Genomic DNA, 20450 nt, shown 5'->3' with positions numbered 1-20450 from the left:
TTAACTTATAGTTGATGCATTACATTGTGGCTGTTATTCTTACTTTTTTTTTTTTGGCAATTAAAATAATTTATTAAATAAAAAAATAGTACCAAAGGGGGGGACATGAAGCCAATACCCTTTAGAAGAAATAACAAAACGGAAAGACAACCAAAACATAAGCATGATTAAGCAAAGCCGGTTGAATCAAAGATCAAGACGCACAACAGGCGTCCGATTGCGGGTAGGGTAAGGGTCTCGTGAATCTCTTTTGGACTTCAATTTTTTATTGTGAGATTTTGGGAGAGACTTAAGAAGATTCTCATCTTCCACAGTTGCTTCACCCTCATCAAACCAGGAACACAGAGGACTTAACTCAACCTGAGCATATGTATGATTACCAAAAGGTTCTTCATTTTCCAAATCACCCCAACAGAACTTAGCTTTATGAACATCATATTCTGGCTGTTATTCTTACTCAATTACAAACTCACACAAAGATTTCTCGATTACAAAATTTGGCGTAGAGTTTATAAGAACTAATGTATTTTTTAAGTTTTAGTAATGTGAGATTTTAGCATCTTGATTTGCAAGAAGTGAATTATTTGGGACAAAGGATTGGGCAGATTGGCCATGACCTTGTTAGGTAGATCACTAGGCAAGTTTCACAGTGAGGCAACGTACATGTCTTTGATTAAGATAAAAACAACAAAGATGAGTTTTATGATTTACATATAGCACAAAGATAGTATAAAATAACTAGATCGGTTAATCAATAGTAAAAATATCACAAATGGTTTGAATGTGTTGTATTAAATTTGAACATTCAAAAAGCCACAACAAGACAAAAATTAATACCTATTGAGGTGAAAATTGGATGTTGCATGTGAAAAGAATCATTACATGATTAATACCTCACCGATATTGTCTAAAGTTAATCACTTATTAGGTGTTAGATTTTATTTAAAACGGCTCAATGCAATTAGTGGTAAACTATCACTTATGAATTATATCATTCTTTATCACTTTTCTTACATAGAATTATCCGGTCTTCAACGAATCCAAAAATAAACAATTTTGGGACAATTGAACCTGTCAAAAATAACTCAAAATCATTCCTTAGCAAAATACTAAAATATCTGTTATTGTGAGCAAATGACCTGACTCGTGAGCCTATATGAAATTGAAGAGAAGATGCCATCATGCCAATTTGCCTTTCCTTAATACGCGTTTATGCTTGTCAATCACTCATCAATCTTGGTCTTTTCTAATATTTCACTGCATACTAAACTCGTTTATTTCGTAGCCAACAACAACAATGCCTTGCCACCCAAGTATACCTTTACAATAACTAATCTTTGCATTATTGAAGTCACTTCTAACCTTCTTCTCCATCACCACTGCGTTTGCTCCTGATAGTTGACCCAATGGAAACTAAATCCCATCAACAGCTTCAAATTTTTTTCTTTCCATATATGAGTCAAGGCCATACTATACCCCTCATAAACATATCCAAGCTATTTGCTTCACATGCGTAAGAACCACCATAATAACCACCTCCCTCAATGCACCACTATTTTCTAAACCAATCCAAAGTTCTGGTTTTGATATCAAACTTCTTATCATCAAATTCCCATCTATTGAGGTTGGATTGCCTGAGGGAATTGAAAGGCCAAATTTGACCACAACCCCAGAAATGAAGGAGAAGTTCTTTAAAGCTACCACTCTGCTTCAACCACAAATTGAGAAAATTCCGGACCAACATCGACCTCACTGCCTTGTTACAGATACTTTCTTTGCTTGGGCTACTGATGTTGCTGCCAAGTTAGGTATTCCGAGGCTGATCTTTCATGGAACTGTTTTTTTCCCAATGTGTGCTTCACTAAACCTGTTATTGTATCAACCTCACAAGAAGGTTTCATCGATTCAGAATCTTTTGTCATTCCTAATTTACCAGATAAGATCAAGATGACAAGAAACCAAGTACCAGCTTTCTTCAATCAAAATGTTGAGACATAATTCACCAAATTGGTCAAAGCATCCATAGAGAGTGAAAAAAAGAGCTATGGTGTTATTGTTAACAGCTTCTATGAACTCGAATCAAATTATGCAGATCATTACAGGAATATTTTTGGAAGGGAAGCGTGGCATATTGGCCCAGTTTCCTTGTTCAACAAGGCAGCAGTTGATGAAGAAAATGACTGCTTCAATTGGCTAAATTCTAAGAAACCCAGTTCAGTCATTTACATATGTTTTGGCAGCATGACCAATTTCAGTGATTCTCAGCTTCTAGAAATTGCAGTAGGGCTTGAGGCTAGTGGGTGTTAGTGTGAGTCATCTATCCCTATTAGGAATAGACTACAAGGGAATATATTGTTATAACTACTTACCTTGTATATATTGTGTAGTACAGTAGTACACAATAGTTGTAGTACGATTGTAATTGGTTTATATACACCACAGAGCAAAGATTCATTTACGATTGTAATAATATATCAGAAAATTCATTCTCTGAATCTTGTGATATCTGACTTGGTATCAGAGCAAAGATCAGAGAGGACTTTGTCTCTTTAGCTGTCCAATTTTTCCTCAATCCGAGGAGTTGAGTTGATACAAAACCAAACCCCTAGGGTTGTTTTGTCGTTTTCTGCCTTTAAGCCGAGCCTAGTCTTTGTCTCCTTTTGAGGGACCGACTTCTATCAGACCAAGGCTTCAACTCGGACGTCAAAACAGTCAAAGCGGAATCAGACGAGCTTTAACTCAGCCAAATCGATTTCGCGTCCGAATACCCAGCTGCCCAGATGGACTTCGCGTCTGAAGACGCCGTCGTCCGAAGACCCAGCTCTCTAGATCTCCAGTTTCGAGCGCTGCTTCCCGAATGCTGGTCGCTCCGTTCATACCAGTTTGTGGCGCCACCCAGTTCGCGTAACCCGACCCGTCCCTTGCTTCCGTCGCCCGGATCACCAGCCCGTCATCCTAGCCGACTGCTTCTGTCCGCCGAACCTCTGAGAACAACCCAGTCCGGTTGTCTATTCGATTCTTCAGTCTCCGGCTTCCTCTATTCGATCCTTCAGTCTCCGGCGTCCTTCAGTCTCCCTTGATTACCAGCAACAAGTCAACCCGTAACAGGTTCCAAAAAAAAATAAAAAAAATAAATTCAAATCTGCACGTTAATTATTTTTTGGAATCTTCTTGTCCCTTTTATTCTGCTGCATACTTTGTGATTGTGTGATTTTCCTGCTGTCTTGTTGCAATGGGTGGAGATGATAGTGAAGCACAGAGTTCTAAGATGAATGAGATCCAAAAGATTGAGGTTTCTGTTCGAAGTTCAGATGGTGGTTCTTTTGGTGGTCCAAAACTCAATGGTACCAATTTCCGAACATGGAAGAAGATTATGTCTGTCCATCTTCGTGGCATACACAAGATGGGGCATGTGAATGGAACAATCAAAACTCCTAGTGAGGAAGATGTGGATGCCTATGCTAAGTGGGAGGATGATGATGGATCTGTGATGGCTCTCCTGTTCAAAGCCATGACTGAAGATGTTTTACAGTTGGTAGAACAGTGTGAAACTGCTGAAACAATATGGAAGACATTGGGAGATCTGTATACCAATGAGTCTGATTTTATACAGGTTCATGAATTGATGTGTAAGGCTACTAGTATGCAACAAAATGGGCAACCAGTAGCTGTGTATTTTACCAAGCTGAAGAATGTATGGGCAGAAATTGATCAGAAGCGTCCTTGCAAGATCAAGAATCAGGAAGATCTTGTGTGGTACCAGAAGGAGAAGGAACTAGAAAGGATTCATGTCTTCCTGAGAGGGCTTGATGAGAAGCATAGCAGTGCCAAGGGAGAATTGCTTAGAATGACAGACCCTCCTAGTTTGAACACAGCTTTTACATACATCCGCAAGGATGAGTCTCAATAGGAAAGTGTCAAACATGTACAGGTTGAAGTATCTAGCCTAGCCATTCAAGCCAAGTCACCTGCACCTTTCCTTCAGCAACAGAGTTAAGCCCCGCTTCATCAGCAAGGTTTCCCACAAGGCTTCACCAACCGTCCTCGTCCTCAATGTTCTTATTGCAACGATCTTGGGCATGTTCGGGAGACTTGTTGGAAGTTGAACCCACACCTTAAACCTAAAAAGCAAGGTTATCGCCCTAAGGGGAAAGCAGTTGCGGTTCACTTGGTCCAAGAACCGGATTTCTATGGAGTAGCTGGCCAAGATCATCATACAACAGGTGGAGCTACCCCTACAGCCTCTATAGCTGGTCGAGGTAAAATTGGTATGGCTTTAAAAGTTTCTAACTTTGTTGGTTCTGATACATGGATTATTGATCTTGGTGCCTCCGATCATATGACTTATGACAAATCATATTTTACTGAATTGTCTTCCCCATCAGTGTCCTATGTCACCAATGCCAATGGTGAGGCTTTTCCTGTGTTAGGGTTAGGGTCCGTGCGTATTACTCCCACTTTAGAACTTCATAATGTGTTATATGTGCCTGACTTATCTCATCACTTGATATCTGTCCCACAATTGAACACTGAGTCTAAATGCTCTGTAACCTTTTATCCTATGTATGTGATTTTTCAGGATCTTCTCACCAGGGAGATAGTCGGTCAGGGGTATCTGAGGGGCAGGTTGTTCCATCTGGATCAGACATACGCAGGAGAGAAACCAGGAGCACAATCCCGAACCGCTTTGACTTTGACTTCTGATAAGCTAAGTGAGATTTGGTTGTGGCATCGCCGTTTAGGGCATCCATCTTTTAGTCTTATGAAGAAAACCATGCCTACTCTGTTTATTGGTATGAATGAGTCAGTTTTACATTGTGAAACATGTGTTTTGGCCAAGAGTCATCGTGCTACTTATTCTCCTAGTATTTCTCATAAAAGTGTTATTCCTTTTGAGTTGATTCATTCTAATGTTTGGGGACCTTCTAGAGAGCCTACTGTATCGGGTATGCGATATTTTGTGTTATTTATTGATGATTATACGAGATTGTCATGGGTTGCTCTTCTTAAAACCAAAGATGAAGTCTTCCCCGCTTTTCAAACCTTTCGTAATCTTGTTCAAACACAATATCATAGCACCATTAAAGTCCTTCATTCTGACAATTAGGGGGGGGGGGGAGTATGTTAATCATGTGTTCCAAGAGTTTTTTAAACTCCATGGGATTGTTCACCAAACCACGTGTCCACAAACACCAGAACAGAATGGAGTGTCCGAACAGAAAAACCGTCATTTACTTGATATGGCTCGTGCCCTTCTTTTTAGTGCTCATATGCCTAAGTATCTTTGGGGCAATGCTATCCATGCTTCCTCTCATCTTATCAATCGTCTTCCATCCAGTGTCCTTCAGGGCAAAATTCCATTTGAGGTTCTCGCCTCTCATGTCTCCTTACCATCCTTTCACAATCTTCCAGCTCGTGTTTTTGGTTGTGTTGCCTTTGTCCATGTACCCCAAAATCAGAGGTCTAAGTTAGATGCCCAGGCCCTTAAGTGTGTGTTTGTTGGCTACGGAGGTCATCAGAAGGGGTACAAGTGCTATCATCCAACCACCAGAAAGTATTATGTCACTATGGATGTTACTTTCTTTGAAGACATGAGTTATTTCTCCTCTTCAGATACCGCTCTTCATGGGGAGAATTCATATTTTGAAGAGCTATATCATGGAGAGGGGAAGGAATCAGAGGGAAAAGGAAAAGCCACACAACCTGGAGGTATTTTGACGGATCCGGTTGAAACTATTAGCTCGCCGCCTCCAGCAGCAGAAGCATCAGTTCCCATAGTCCCAAATGAGGTTGAAGACACAACTGCCCCTCCTGCCATCGCTTCTACCCCTGACCCAGAGCTTCTTGGTACTGAAGATCATCTATTTGAGGTATGTCCATCCACTGATACTAGTAGTAGTCAGTCTAATGTTGAGCAATATGTGTTACCACATAGGACCACTCGAGGTCAATCAGCCAAAAGATATGAATCTACTCTTACTGCCAAATCAACATATCCGGCCAGTAGCCAATTATATGTCCACTAGGAGGTTGTCTAAGTCATATGAATCATTTGTGAATCAAATATCTGTTGTATCAGTACCTAACAAAGTGCAGGATGCGTTGGGGGATCCAAAGTGGAGGAAGGCTATGGATGAAGAGATGGAGGCGTTGCAGAAGAACAGTACTTGGCAACTTGTGCCTCCACCACAAGGCAAGAAGGCTGTAGGCTGTCGTTGGGTGTTTACCGTGAAGCATAATGCAGATGGATCAGTGAATCGATACAAAGCACGTCTTGTAGCAAAGGGATTTACTCAGACGTATGGTATAGACTATGATGAAACTTTTGCTCCTATTGCCAAGATGAATATTATTCGGGTTCTGCTCTCGTTCGCTGCTAGTTTAAACTAGCCACTCCGACAATTTGATGACAAGAATGCATTTCTTCATAGAGAGTTAGCCGAGGAAGTATACATGAGCCTTCCACCAGGGTATGTAGTTGCTTCTCCTGGTGAGTTTGTATGTAAATTGAGAAAGTCTCTGTATGGTCTCAAACAGTCACCTCGTGCTTAGTTTGGAAGATTTTCACAGTTCATGCGGATGGTTGGTTACAGGCAGAGCAACTCGGACCATACCTTGTTTCCCAAGCATCAACAGGGGAAGGTAACAGCTCTAATTATCCATGTGGATGATATGGTAATCACTGGTAATGACACTGTTGAGATGGATAGACTGCAGAGACAGCTAGCCTCTGAGTTTGAGATGAACTTAAGTACTTCTTAGGAATTGAGGTAGCTAGGGGGAGAGAAGGAATCTATTTGTGCTAGAGAAAGTATGTTCTTGACTTGCTGACAGAGACAGGTTTGTTGGATTGCAGACCTATTGACACTCCTATTGAGCAGAACCATGGTTTAGCTGAGTATCTAGATCAGGTACCTATTGATCGAGCTCGCTAGCAGAGGTTAGTTGGGCGCTTGATTTATTTGGCTCATACCAGACCAGATGTTGCGTATGCAGTAAGCGTGGTGAGTCAGTTCATGCATAATCCGAGTGAGAGTCACATGGATGCTGTTATGCGAATTCTGAAGTACTTGAAGTCAGCTCCAGGAAGGGGAGTACTATTTTCTAAACAGAACAATATTCTTGAGGTTTGTGGCTTCACAGATGCAGATTGGGCTGGAAATATCATAGACAGGAGGTCGACATCAGGTTACTTTACCTTTGTGGGATGTAATTTGGTTACATGGAAGAGTAAGAAACAGAAAGTTGTGGCATGTTCTAGTGCTGAGGCCGAGTATAGAGGTATGGCTCATGGAGTGTGTGAATTGTTGTGGCTGAGAAATCTGTTACGTGATCTGGGTTTCATACTAAAAAATTCCATGCAATTGTATTGTGACAACAAGGCAGCTATTGACATATCACAAAATCCAGTACAGCATGATCGTCACTTTATAAAGGAGAAGCTAGATGCCAAAATCATTAGCTTTCCTTTTGTTCCAACCGAAGAGCAACTTGCAAATGTACTTACCAAAGGAGTTTCCAGGAAGGCCTTTTATGATTCACTAAGCAAGTTGGGCATGGTTGTTGTATATGCGCCAACTTGAGGGGAAGTGTTATTGTGAGTCATCTATCCCTATTAGGAATAGATTACAAGGGAATATATTGTTATAACTACTTACCTTGTATATATTGTGTAGTACAGTAGTACACAATAGTTGTAGTACGATTGTAATTGGTTTATATACACCACAGAATGGGTGTAATAATATATCAGAAAATTCATTCTCTGAATCTTGTGATATCTAACTGTGGGCAGGAGTTCATTTGGGTTGTGAAGAAAGAAAAGAAAGAAAAAGAAGAGTGGTTGCCAAAAAGGTTTGAGCAGAGAACGGAAGGTAAGGGAGTGATTATAAGAGGTTGGTCTCCCCAAGTAGCGATTCTTGAGCGCGCAGCTATTGGAGGGTTTGTGACTCATTGTGGATGGAACTCTATCTTTGAAGCAGTGTCTGCTGGGGTGCCAGTGATCACTTGGCTGGTGTCTGCGAAGTAGTTTTACAATGAGAAGTTGGTGACTCAGATACTTGGGATTGGGGTTGTTGTTGGTGCTCAAAAGTGGTCGACATTTGAGGAGGATAGTGTGAAGAGAGAAGCTAGTGTGAAAAGGAAAGCCATAGAAAAGGCTTTGACTAGAATCATGGTGGATGGTGAAGCTGAAAAAATCAGAAGCAAAGCCAAAGCGCATGGTGAGATGGCAACAAGGGCTGTTCAAGAAGGTGGCTCATCTTTTCTAGGATATAAATGCTGTAATTGAAGATTTCAGGTCCTGTGAAGTTTTATTCCAATTTCAGTTTGCTCGGAAAACCACTGTGATGTTCTTGAGAAACATTATCCTGTGATAATATTACGTTTCCTAGTTTGATTATGTTTCCAGTGACTATGTTGATTGTGTTTCCTATTACTACTTGATGGTTTATGTTTTCTAGCTAATTTGATGGTGTTAACTAATAAACACCTAAAGATGCATAAGATGGAGAAGCAAAATATTTGAGAAGCAACTGAATAGCCTCATATCACTCATGCATAAAGGCAAACTAATAACAGAAGTAAAGGGCCTTTACATGTCTGGCCTCCAATACTACTTTCCCAATGATTTCCTCTACCCTCATCCACAATATTTCAATCTCAAGAATAGTACAAGTCCTGCTACTCGATCAGTTCGACCTCTTCAAAGACAGATAAAGACTTAAAGAGTAATGGTGGAGGTGAAGATGTCGATGAAGTACAGGCAGCTTATAAAGAATTGGCTCATTATAAAACTTATAGCATGGCCTGCCAGGAGCACAAGAAGTTCCCTACTGCTTCTCCTTCAACAACACTAGTACTTTCATCATGCCTATGCAAGAGCTCAATGTCCAAGCCAAAGCTAGACATATAGATCGACAACCTAGCTGTCTGCATTAGTTTCTTGCCATTATATTTGTCTTCTGAAAAGATTTCATATCTACATGTAACTGCTTCTTTAGAAAGTAACATAATCGAGCTCACAGTATACCATAAACCGATGTTTTGTTTAGTTAATTTCCAACTAAGCAAAAAGACAACCATGCATTATTTCTATATGTATATATACGAGCATCAAACTGAACATGAAGTACAGGACACACTAGACACATATATTATTGACAAAGTCCTTCTCACTGTGGTTGTGTGAGAATGGCATTGTTTCGGGACCTGAAACTCATTGAAGGTAAGAACAATTTTGCTCACTTAACAGAATTAGTTATATTAAACTATTCTTGCTCATGATCATATTCGCTCCACTTAACATAATGTTATACTGCACTAAACTAACAAAGCCAATAGAATGCTGAACATATTAAAATAAAAACTGTAAAGTGTACAAGACGTTAGATATGTCAGTAGGATGCAAACCTACCATTCTGCATTGCCTCCAGATGAGACTATGCCTCTAATTATGTATTCGGTGTAGCAATTAAGCCCTTAGCCGACACTACTTGTTTTTCTTCATTATCATCTTCAATTCTTTGCCGCCTTTATCACAGTTAGTGTAGAGCAGCCCCTTGGAAACTAAATCCTGTAAGCAGCTTGACATCTTTTCCTTTCCATACAACGCTCAAGGCCATAGCATACCCCTTGCAAATATAGCCAAACTATTTTCTTCTCATGGTGTCAAATCCACCATAATAACCACTCCACTGAATGCACCATTCTTTTCCAAAGCAACTCAAAGAACCAAAAGTTCGGAGTTTGATCATGAAATTGAACTTGTTCTCATCAAGTTCCCATTTGTCGAAGTAGGGTTGCCACGAGAATGTGAGAAGGCTGAGTTAGTTACAACACCAGAGATGGAAGGAAAGTTCTTCACTGCCGCCAGTTTGCTTGAACCACAGCTCGAGCAAATTTTAGACGGACATCGTCCTCATTGCCTTGTTGCTGATGCTTTCTTTCATTTTGCTAGTTGCTACCGATGTTGCTGCTAAGTTTGGAATTCCAAGGCTATATTTTCATGGAACTGGTTTCTTCCCCTTGTGTGCTTCATTGAGTGTGATGATATATCAACCTCACAGGAAGTTGTCAACTGACTCAGAATCTTTCGTGATTCCTAATCCCCAGATGAAATCAAGATAACAAGAAATCCCAATTTTTTCCAAGCTAGATGCTGAAGCAGGATGCAAAGAGAGAATAATAATGCTTACAACTTGCTTATTGTAAGCAAAAGACATCAGGCATGTGAAATGAATCTCAATATTCTTATTAGTCAATGCACTTTAATTTGACCAGTGCCCTTTCAAAAGTGGTTTGATAATCATCCACCATATAGTGTACCGCGACACAAGCCTAATTTACAATTTTCTCACATGTGTGGATGTTAGGGCAGTATTTACATTGACTCATGGTTTCTCTCTTCCCATGATCCACTTCTGGTGGCATTTCATGGAATAGTCATGTCAATCAGCTTTCTTATCAATGAGATCCATGAGAGGGAGAGGTTATACATCCTGGTAATATTGGAGACGCAGGATGCAAAGAGACAATAATATGTGCTCTTCTGGAGCCATCAATCAGATATGTAAGATCTGAGATGATTGTTATATTAGTCTCATAAGCATAAGCCTTAATAATGTTTTCTGGACACCATGGATAAAATTGCATTGCTTGAAAGTCATTCAAAACATAAGTTTGAAGATGACACAAAACAAATTTGTAAGAATTGAACGGTGGATCTCATAGGTTATACACGAAGCTTCTGGTCTGTGTTCTACAGTTAAAACATGACGTTCAATTATTGTATTATTGTTTGATGTAGATTAACATCAAATGCATTTCGAACTTCTAGCCAAAATGATATATTCGAAATGTCAAGTTTAAGCTTCATGACCATAACTTATAAGTGAGAAACTTCAGGTGCTCATCCAGTCAGTATGATCATTGAGGAACTTCAAGTCCACATGTAATTAAGGATCAAGGAACTACATGTTCTAATCTCTTTTAAGTACAAAAATTCACGATCACAAATTTGGGGTATACTCATACTCATTTGTCATAAACCAACGGTTAAATATCTGCTTACTTTTAAATTGGTGTCAAAATAATCCCCTCAAATCTTCAGGCTTGAGGTTGACCCAGATTAAAACTTTATGATAAATTGTCTATATATCCATTCGAAACTTAAGGCTTGAGTCTGCACAATTAGAACTTCAGGTTCTAAGGTGGAATGCTTTAAGCAAGCATAAAGAAGAATGTATCAATTGACATCTGAAAATTTACTCGAAACTTCTAGTTCGAGTTAACATAAAGTCAAATAAACTATGAATGAATTATATGTGTAATCGAAGCTTCTGGTTCGAATATTTTTTCTATGAACTGCAAGTTCTAAGATTTCATAATTTAAACTTCGGGTTCAAATAAATTTAGTGCTCGAAACTTTAGGCTCGAGGTGACTAAAGTGAAGCTTCAAGTTCAGTTTTAACTAATTTATATTTTATACTCAAAGCTTCGAGTTTGAGTTTTACTATTAGAACTTCAAGTTCTGCTATGAAATTTTGAACTTCTGGTTCAAAAATATTACACTCAAAATTCATATGTTCGAGGTATAGGACTGTTGGTCCGTATGATTAACAAAAAAAATACTTAACGAAAGAAAAGAAATTAATAGAATGCAAGAAAATAAATAAAATAATAATGGAAACTTCTTGTTCCAGTAATGAAGAGAATACACAGAACTTCTGGTCTGGTTCATGAAAATCTTCTATCTCTCTTCAAATTGCACAAGAAAGCAATATTGTCTTCTGGACAAATTCTTTTTATAAAAAAATGTATAGTCAAGAGGCTTCTGGCATTGACTTAGTGTCCATCCTCGAACTACAACTTCTAGAGGTGGTTTGAACCCCATTATTGAAAAAAAAATTAGAGGAACTTCAGGCCCTCTTATAATTGGGGATTAAGATGAGTTTATAAATTCGATTGTATAGCTCTGAGGATCTTCTGGCCCTCGTAATTGTATAAACTCTAAAGAGCTTCATTTCACATGTAAATTCCTTCTGGCTCTTTAAATTCAAACCACATGTAAATATGGATTAATTATATTCAATTGTCTAATAGATGGTAAGAAGAGAAAATCAAACTCCAGAACTTAAACGTAAGAAAAAACTAAAAAAACACATACTCTGATTTCATTTTACAATGAGGTATTGGGTTCTATCCATTGTGCCATGAGAGCTTCTGACAGAGGCACTTTTTCATTTAAGAGTCTTCTAAAATAGTAACAACATCCAATCTTTGCTCCTGTGTTAGAGAAGTAGGGAACTCAACGAGGAACGTTACTTTCATATTTCCTCTCTTCCCTTCTTCCTTAGAGATTGACATACCTTGGTCTGGAATGGTCTTACCGTAGCCGGGCTATATGATATCTGCAGTGTTAATGTCATATTTTCTCTACCCAGAAGAGGAGTTGAGATTGTGCAACCACTAAGGGATGTGGCCATATAAAAGCTGCGATTCCTTCTATATGTAGAACTGAACTCATGCATGGCATAATTATCCAATACGAAAGGAAGAAAAAAATAGAGATTTTATTTCATATTGAATGGCCCAGTAAAAAAAATAGAGAACGAAATAGGCAAAAGAAAACTGATGCATACTTATGTAACCAATTAACATGAGTTAGAGACATTATGGAGGTCAACAAACAGAATCTTAATGGTATCAAACATCCCAAGTCCTAATCGTGATCATTAACCAGTGCGAAAGAAAGAAAGATAATGATCATGTGGGTAACAAAAACAAAAAAAATTAAATAATTGATATGCTGTAGTATTGAAATATATATATATGTGATAGAGAGAACAAGTCTGTTCTGCATGATTATCAAGTTATATATTATATAAAAATAAACATGATAATACTCATAGAAGACGTATCAGACTTGAAAACAAAAACAAAAGAAACGAAATGTCATGGTGCTAGAGATAAATAACATATATGAAACAGGAATCAATGGCACCCATTTATGATTATAAGATTTGATTAAGGGCAAAGTGGGCTGCGATTCCTATTATCTCATAATGGAATCCAGTGAAAGAAAACGCATATATAGCATATATAAGGAATAGTGTCCGTGCAATTTAGTAATTAACAAACATCGGCTAGATATATATGATGTTGTATATCTTCATAAACCCTGATATACCTAATTGACATAGATTATAAATAAAATCATAGATCATGAGTTATAGTTAAGAGCAACAATGTTGCACAATAAAACTCGTAGATCATCATAGAGTTTTCAGGAAAAAAAAAAGAGAGTAAAGCGTGCTGATAACGTGTTATAAAGTAGAGAGAATATGGAGAGAGAATAGTAGGGAGGAAGTAGAAGTGTTCTCATTCAGTCTCATTAGCCTCCTTTATATAGAGATAGAGTTTACATCAAAGTACATAACTAATGAGTAATTACATGGACATCCTTATAGATAATAATATTTACAACATAATTATCTATATCTATACTATTATTAAGAGAAGAGCATTTGTCAGTCAAAATTGAAAATTTTGACAAAATTGACCTAGAAAATTAATAAATTGAGAATGAATTAAATCACAAGGATAATTGAGACATTTACAAAATGTACTTTTATTAAAAAAAAAATTTAAAAATACCCACAACCTACTTTTCTCTCTCCCATTATATTTTCTCTGTAATAATCAACTCTTTTCTTTTTTATTTCAGAAAAAATAATAATAATAATAATAACTTGCACATGCAGAGCATGTATGGATAAATGCTAGTGTTTTATAACACATGACAGTTTTATATTGAGTGGTGGTATCACCACCAATATTTTTGGTGGTGAGCAAATTTGAATCCCATTTTGTGTTTAAATTTCAATGTGAAGATGCAGACCCTAATCGTTTATTATTGCTTTACCAGAAACTATGGCTTTTATTGTCAACTATTTTCTTTGAAGGTGCAAACTTTGATTTCATGTCCTTGCTTTCAAAGAACAGTTTGTGGTGATGGAAATCAAATGCTTGAAGGAATCATATGATATGGAAGTACTTTTTAGAGCAGTTCAATCGGGAACGGTTTGCGTCTCTTCACAAAAATATTATTCCTATTAATGTAATATATGATATTTTATAAGTTTGATCAATAATAAAGCCATTTTTCAATTATATCTTTCATTATTGTAAATTTTTACCAAAAACAAATCCATGCTGCAAAGCGTGGGTACCATTGCTAGTTTATATTACAAGTTTTCAACTATGAATATATGCTATATATTCAGGGGTAATTCCCGCATACCCAAAAATCCTTGGTATTTTTCCCAACTGCCCAACACTTTGGTATTTCACTATTGATGAAAGACAAAGACTAACAGGGATAGTTTTAACAAACAAATGCCATCTGTATCCTATGTTGACCTTAGATTCTTCTACCGTTCTATTCAGTCAAAAGGAAACAACAAAAAACATTAAAACAAAAACAAGACTAGCCTTCAACATGCCACATTTCGCCTAACGACTTCCTGTCTAAACGGCTACTCACAGGGCGGAATCACTGCTGCTTGTCCTAATTTTTCTGTTTTAAAACTGATTCTTTTGGCTGAACAGTAAGGCTTTAGAACTTTAGCTTTCCATGGGATGCATGCATTCGAATGTTCAAACTTTGACATAGTAAACTATGCATGATAAAGATGATTACAATATGTAAAGATAATGACATAAACATTTTATAAATTAAAGAAGTGGGTGAACATCCATCTGAATTTATTTATTCAAATATACATATAAAACTTTAAACAATCAGAGCCTCATTCTCAGGTAAACAGCAAAAGCTGTTTAGCTATCCATAAGAATGAGAACAGTTACTTACTTGTATTGGAAGCACACTACTTCACACCTAAACAGGAAAGGAAGCACACTGCTATTCTACTATTTTATTATCAGAGGAGTTTTTTCTGATCTAAACTTCGAATCTAGACTAATATCGAAATTTTCAAATGCCTTCTAAGAGAAGCTGAAGCTCCTTATATAGGGAGCGGAACTCAAACTAGAATTCAAAATACAAAAATGTACAGGACAACTCCGTGACTTCTGCTTTTCGTAGTGCTCCTGCTGGTGGAGGTCGGTCAGGGAAAAGCAAAAGGAAAAAGTGAAATGTTTTTCACTTAACCTTTTCTTTTTGAAAAGGAAAAAGCAAAAGTAGCTTTAGAAAAGTCTAAAGTTCTACAGTTGCTATTTTGGTGCTGATTCTTCACCTGTAGCTTCACATGTTCTCGTCCGTTTCAGAATGGTGGCCAAAGACAAAGGAGTTGTTGTCTGTCTGGGCCATGCGAGTTGTTGTTGCATTATCCTCGACGTCTGTATCAACATACATCTTGTAGTGGTTGTCATTTTCAAGTTTTTCCACCCAACGCATGCATGCCATTGTCGAGTCTATCTCTTTCTTGGTTAGAGATAGGAATATATCGCTGCTGACTACGTCAGGATGATCGTAAGCAGTGATAATTGTCTTTTCTCCTGCTGCCAGGAATGTGTTGTTGATGTCTTCAGAGATGATCTTTTTGATGTAGTCAAGAGCCATGGCCTTCATCCAGGGAATGCTAGAATTTGGTTGGCCGTTGTATGCTACACAGGCTGGTTGAAGATATCTTCTTTGAATAATTCTCACATAATGATATGGAGGAATATATTCAACTTCACCATCTGTCTTCTGGATCCATTCAGGAGGTGTGGATCTGAACTTCAGACGAAGCATACAGTTGTCTTTTCTGATGTTCTTGACCGTGTTGACAATAATAGGCGGCAAGCCTCTTAGATCATCATTAGTTTTGGTCCATAAATTATGGACAAAACCATTTTCAACAAGCCATAGCTTGTGTTCTTGAGGATGTTCACTCTGAACATTTACCAGGTATCTTCCAACATATGGTCCTGAGACAATAAAGAGGGTTGGAGGAACTAGGTTTTCAGGATTGTGCCTTCCTATCAGATTATGGAATTCATACCAATCTGATTCATTGAGTGCTATGATAGGGACCCTAGCACTTTCTGGACTTTCAAGGAAGGATAGTTTTTCTTTCCTTACAGCACTCTGCTGTGTATGAAGCTCTTCACCTTGTGGTCTACCATTCTCGTAGAGTTCTTCAGCTAATGCAAACAAAGCTGGGAACATTAATCCACTGCTTCTTTCTTGAAAGGCAAATAAGAGATTGTCCAGGATTGCCTTCTGGTGATACGCTAGTCTCCTGCCAGTTCTGAACACAGGAGTATCAAAAGTTCTTAATTCATAATTAAAAACATTTATAACTCCACTAGGAGTTGGTCTGCTTTTTGGCAAAGCAGCAGCCGTCAACGGTCTTGATGTGCCTTTACCGTCTGCCGTTTGAGACGGGCTAGCCAATCCTTTACCCTGGGATTGATCAGTTGAGGCCAAGCCTTTTGAGCTTAGCAGAAACCTTTTAAGGATTTTCTCCTTGGTTTCTTTTGGATCTTCTTCAGATTCCTGTTCTTTCCCAGTCCTTCTGCTTCTGGGATTACGACCTTCGTCGTCTTCTCTTTGGCTGAACATTGCCAGTTCTCTGGTCAATGCGTCTGGAAGATAGTTCTTGTTTCCTGCAATTAATTCAACAGTGTAATCATATTGGTTAAGAAACAATTGCCAGTTGGCTAATCTTCCTCTATCAGCAGCTTTGTCAAGTTTAAAATTTTTAAAATTCTTTACTCTAGCACAATCGGTGCGGACAGTAAAGGTTTTTCCCAGATAAGCTGGAGAATTTAAAATTGTTTTCTTGACAGCTAAAATTTCTTTTTCCCCTGTGGGATAATTCAGTTCTGCAGGGCTGAACTTGCCACTACAAAATTTGCAGATCTTTTCAATGTTAGTTCCAGGCGCTCTCGCCAGAACAACACCGGACCAGTAATTATCACTCGCATCTGTTTGGAGGATAATTTCATCATTCTCTTCTGGTTGTTGAAGAGGAGGGAGGTTCTTGCAGAGGTTTTTTATCTGCTTCACGATCTTTTCATCGTCTTCTGTGAAGTTCCATTTCCTTTTGGAACTTGTCTTGGGAGATAACATTGCTGTTAACCCTGAGATTCTAGGGATGAAATCTCTCCCATAATTTATGACACCAAGGAATCTCTCTAGACTCTTAGCATCAGGAATTTTGTCTGGGAACTTCCAGATCTTTTCAAGGATGTGAGGTTGGAGCTTTATGACTCCATTCTTGATGTTTATTCCTAGGAAATCAACTTCATCGAGGATAAAGAAGATTTTCTTCTCACCTAGGATAATTCCATGCTGGACTATCAGCTTTGCTACCTCGTGGAGGTGCTTCATGTGTTCTTCTCTGTTTTTGGAGAAGACCAGGATGTCATCTATGTAGACGACGCAGAACTCCGCTACATGCTTGAAGATGTTGTCCATCTTTCTTTGAAAGATTGAGGGAGCTTGCTTGAGACCAAAAGGCATTACTAGCCACTCGTAATGACCTTGTGGTGTTCCAAATGCAGTGAGAGGTACACTCTCAGGATGCATCTTGACCTGCCAGAAACCCGACTTTGCATCGAATTTCGAAAAGACTTTAGCTCCTCTGAGCTGGTTGATCAGGACTCTGACTTGAGCGATCTGATATCCGTCTTTGACAGTCTTCTTATTGACATCTCTATAGTCAATAACCATTCTAGCTTTTCCTCTTAGATTCTCTGCATGATTTCTCACGTAGAATGCTGGAGCATGATGAGGGCTAGTGGAAGGTTGAATTAATCTCTTCTTCAGGAGATCTTCAATATCACTTCTGAATTCTTTTTGATCTTCCTCTTTGTACTGAGGAATGGCTTTGACATGGCAGATAGCATTCATGTCATGCAATCTCAATTCACAGACCACTGGGTCTTTTTCCCAAAACTTCTGAGGATTTGTATCCACATTCTGCTCGAGTAGTTTCTTGATTTTGTCAAGAGTGGGAGTTTGTTGAGACTCAAGCTTGTTCTGAAAGTGCTTGAGGTTGTGCTCGTGGATGAAACTAGCTTCTTCATCTTTACTAGCTTCTTCTTCTTCTTCTGAAGATTCTTCAACAAGCAGTTCTTCTTGTTGTTTGATTTGGAGTATGGGTTGAAATTTGGGTTTGTAGGGGGTAAGATCACCACTATTCTGTTGCGATCTCTGATACTGAGTAGTAAAACCGGGACCGGTCACACTGAATGCATGTGGGAGGCGGTCAGCCCAGAACACCCGTTCTCCTTTTCTGAAGCCTATTGCTTCTTCATCCTGAATGAATCGTTGTTGGAGAATAAAATCATTGCCCAACAAGAAATCAGATCCTTGGCCTTCAGATTGCCAAACATTCTGGATGACAAATGTTCCTCCACCAATGGTGATATGAACATTTTTTGCTACTTTCTTCATGGTGAGATGGCTTCCATCGAATGTAACACCAGTAGCTGACTTTTTCTTGTCTTCGTTCCAGAGTTCTTCTGGAATTGCAAATCTCTTTGCAACAGTAAAACCTGATCCATTATCTACAAAAGCATGTAGATGATATTTCCTGTGATCAGGGAACTTGAGTCCGATCTCTATGTAGTTGCTGTATCTACTTGTAGAGACGACTTTCGATTGGTGAGGCTCATTTTCTTGAGCTTGTTCCGTTGGAATGAAAGGTTTACATTCTTCTGGAACATTTTCCTGAGTGGGTGATTTGTCATCATCATCCCAATCTGTAGGAGTTATTTCCTTGCTGTCTGGATTACTGAACCAGGGGGAGGATCATATCTGACTTTGTAATCAAACTTGCCGGAAGGTTGGCCAAGTAGATCCCATGTATCAGTATCCGCAGCTATCTCTTGTCTTTCTAAGAGATGAACATTTTCTGGTATTTCAACCAGTTCAATATCTTCATCGATTGTTTCTTCACCGATGATTTCTTCCTTTATTTCTGAGGAAGATGGTTGTTCCATAGTCGTTTCTTGGACTACAGTTGCTGCAACATTCTTTGTTTGTTCCATGGTTTCCTGGAACAGAGTTTCAACTTCTTTCGCTTTTTTCTCAGCAAAATACTCTTCATATTCTTGCTCAACCCATTGGCTGACAAGACCATTCTTGGTTTTTCTTCTTGCTTCAGCTATGAAGCATTCTTTGTGATAAGTCTTCTTAGACTCTTCGCAGAACATAGGGAGACCATTCTTCTCGTGACATAAACAGTAGTCACAGACGAACGAACCAGGGTTGACCTGATAAGAAGACATGAAGGATTCTGTCTTGCTTTCTTCCCAGTTTTTGACTTTCAAAACGTTCATTTGTCTGGATTCGAAGTACTCTACTTCAGAATCTATCTCAGACTCTTCTGATGAACTTTCTTCTTCTTCGGACCAGGCAGAATAGACTGACCTGTCGTCATCTTCATCATCAGAATAGGCTATTTCGTAGCCTTTCATGTTTGCTACCTCTACTATTTGCTCATATTCTTCAAAGAGAGCTTTAGTAGATCTGTTACCCTTTTCCGGGCATTCATTGGCATAGTGCCCTTCAGCTTTACACAACCAACATCTGCAAGCTTTCTTGCTAGGTTGTTTATGCTGCTGAGTATTCTTCTTTTTCTTGAAGAATTTCTTTTTTGGATCTTCATCCTGTTGCTTATTGGAGCTTTTCTTGAATCTCCAATTCTTTTTCTGATTACTCTTTTTGAATTTTTTCGAGTAATATTTTTCTTTTTTCTTCTTTCTGTGGAATTTGGATTCATGACATCCCCAGTTTGTGGGCATATCCAGTATTCCGTAACAGAAATTTTCAACTCCTTTGAGTTGCTTCTTGGCCATCTTAGCTCTAAGATTGGCTTTGCATTGCTCCTTCAGTAGTTGCCGGATTCTGTCGGCAATTCCTCCAACTGAAAATCTTTCAATTGGTTTTTCAGCTATGCTTTCTCTCACAGCTGTTCTCCATGGTTCAGGGAGCTTTCTGTGCAACAGATTAACTAGATCAGTATTCTCTAGTTCACCAATTGTACAGTAATATTCCTGAAATTCATTCAGGTATTCTTCGAAATATCTCATGTCACAGATCTTGAGAGCATAGATATTCGACTTTGCCGTTTCTTTGGCTTTCTCACTCAGATTTGAGAGATCTCCACAGAATTGATCGTACAGGGGTACTGCAAAATCATACGGAGACTTTGAATTTTTTATCTCTTCAAGCCAGTCTCTTCCTCTGGTAGTTTCCTTGAAAGATAGGTAGTACTTTTTTGCCACTCCAGTGAGAGTAGTTTCATAGTACACCTGCAAATCTGGTGCTTCAAATTTGCCAAGGGTCAGTGCAGAAGCCATCATCAGGCTATCTACCCATTGGTCAATGGTTTTTCTTTTGTCTAGACTCTTGTCTAGATTCAACCAGATGCCGTAGTTCGTGATCGGAACTCTTGGCAGATTGTCCTCGGGGACGAATCTTTGAGAATTTC

General features: G+C 38.6%; 1 pseudogene; it reads left to right on the top strand.

Annotated features, from left to right (window-relative positions):
* The first annotated feature begins 1445 nt into the window (after nucleotides 1-1445).
* On the top strand, nucleotides 1446-8375 carry LOC112170813 (annotated as a pseudogene).
* The last annotated feature ends 12075 nt before the right edge of the window (nucleotides 8376-20450 follow it).

Source organism: Rosa chinensis, chromosome 6, assembly GCF_002994745.2.
Source record: "Rosa chinensis cultivar Old Blush chromosome 6, RchiOBHm-V2, whole genome shotgun sequence".
Taxonomy (NCBI): domain Eukaryota; kingdom Viridiplantae; phylum Streptophyta; class Magnoliopsida; order Rosales; family Rosaceae; genus Rosa; species Rosa chinensis.
This window is presented reverse-complemented; position numbering and strand designations above follow the sequence as displayed.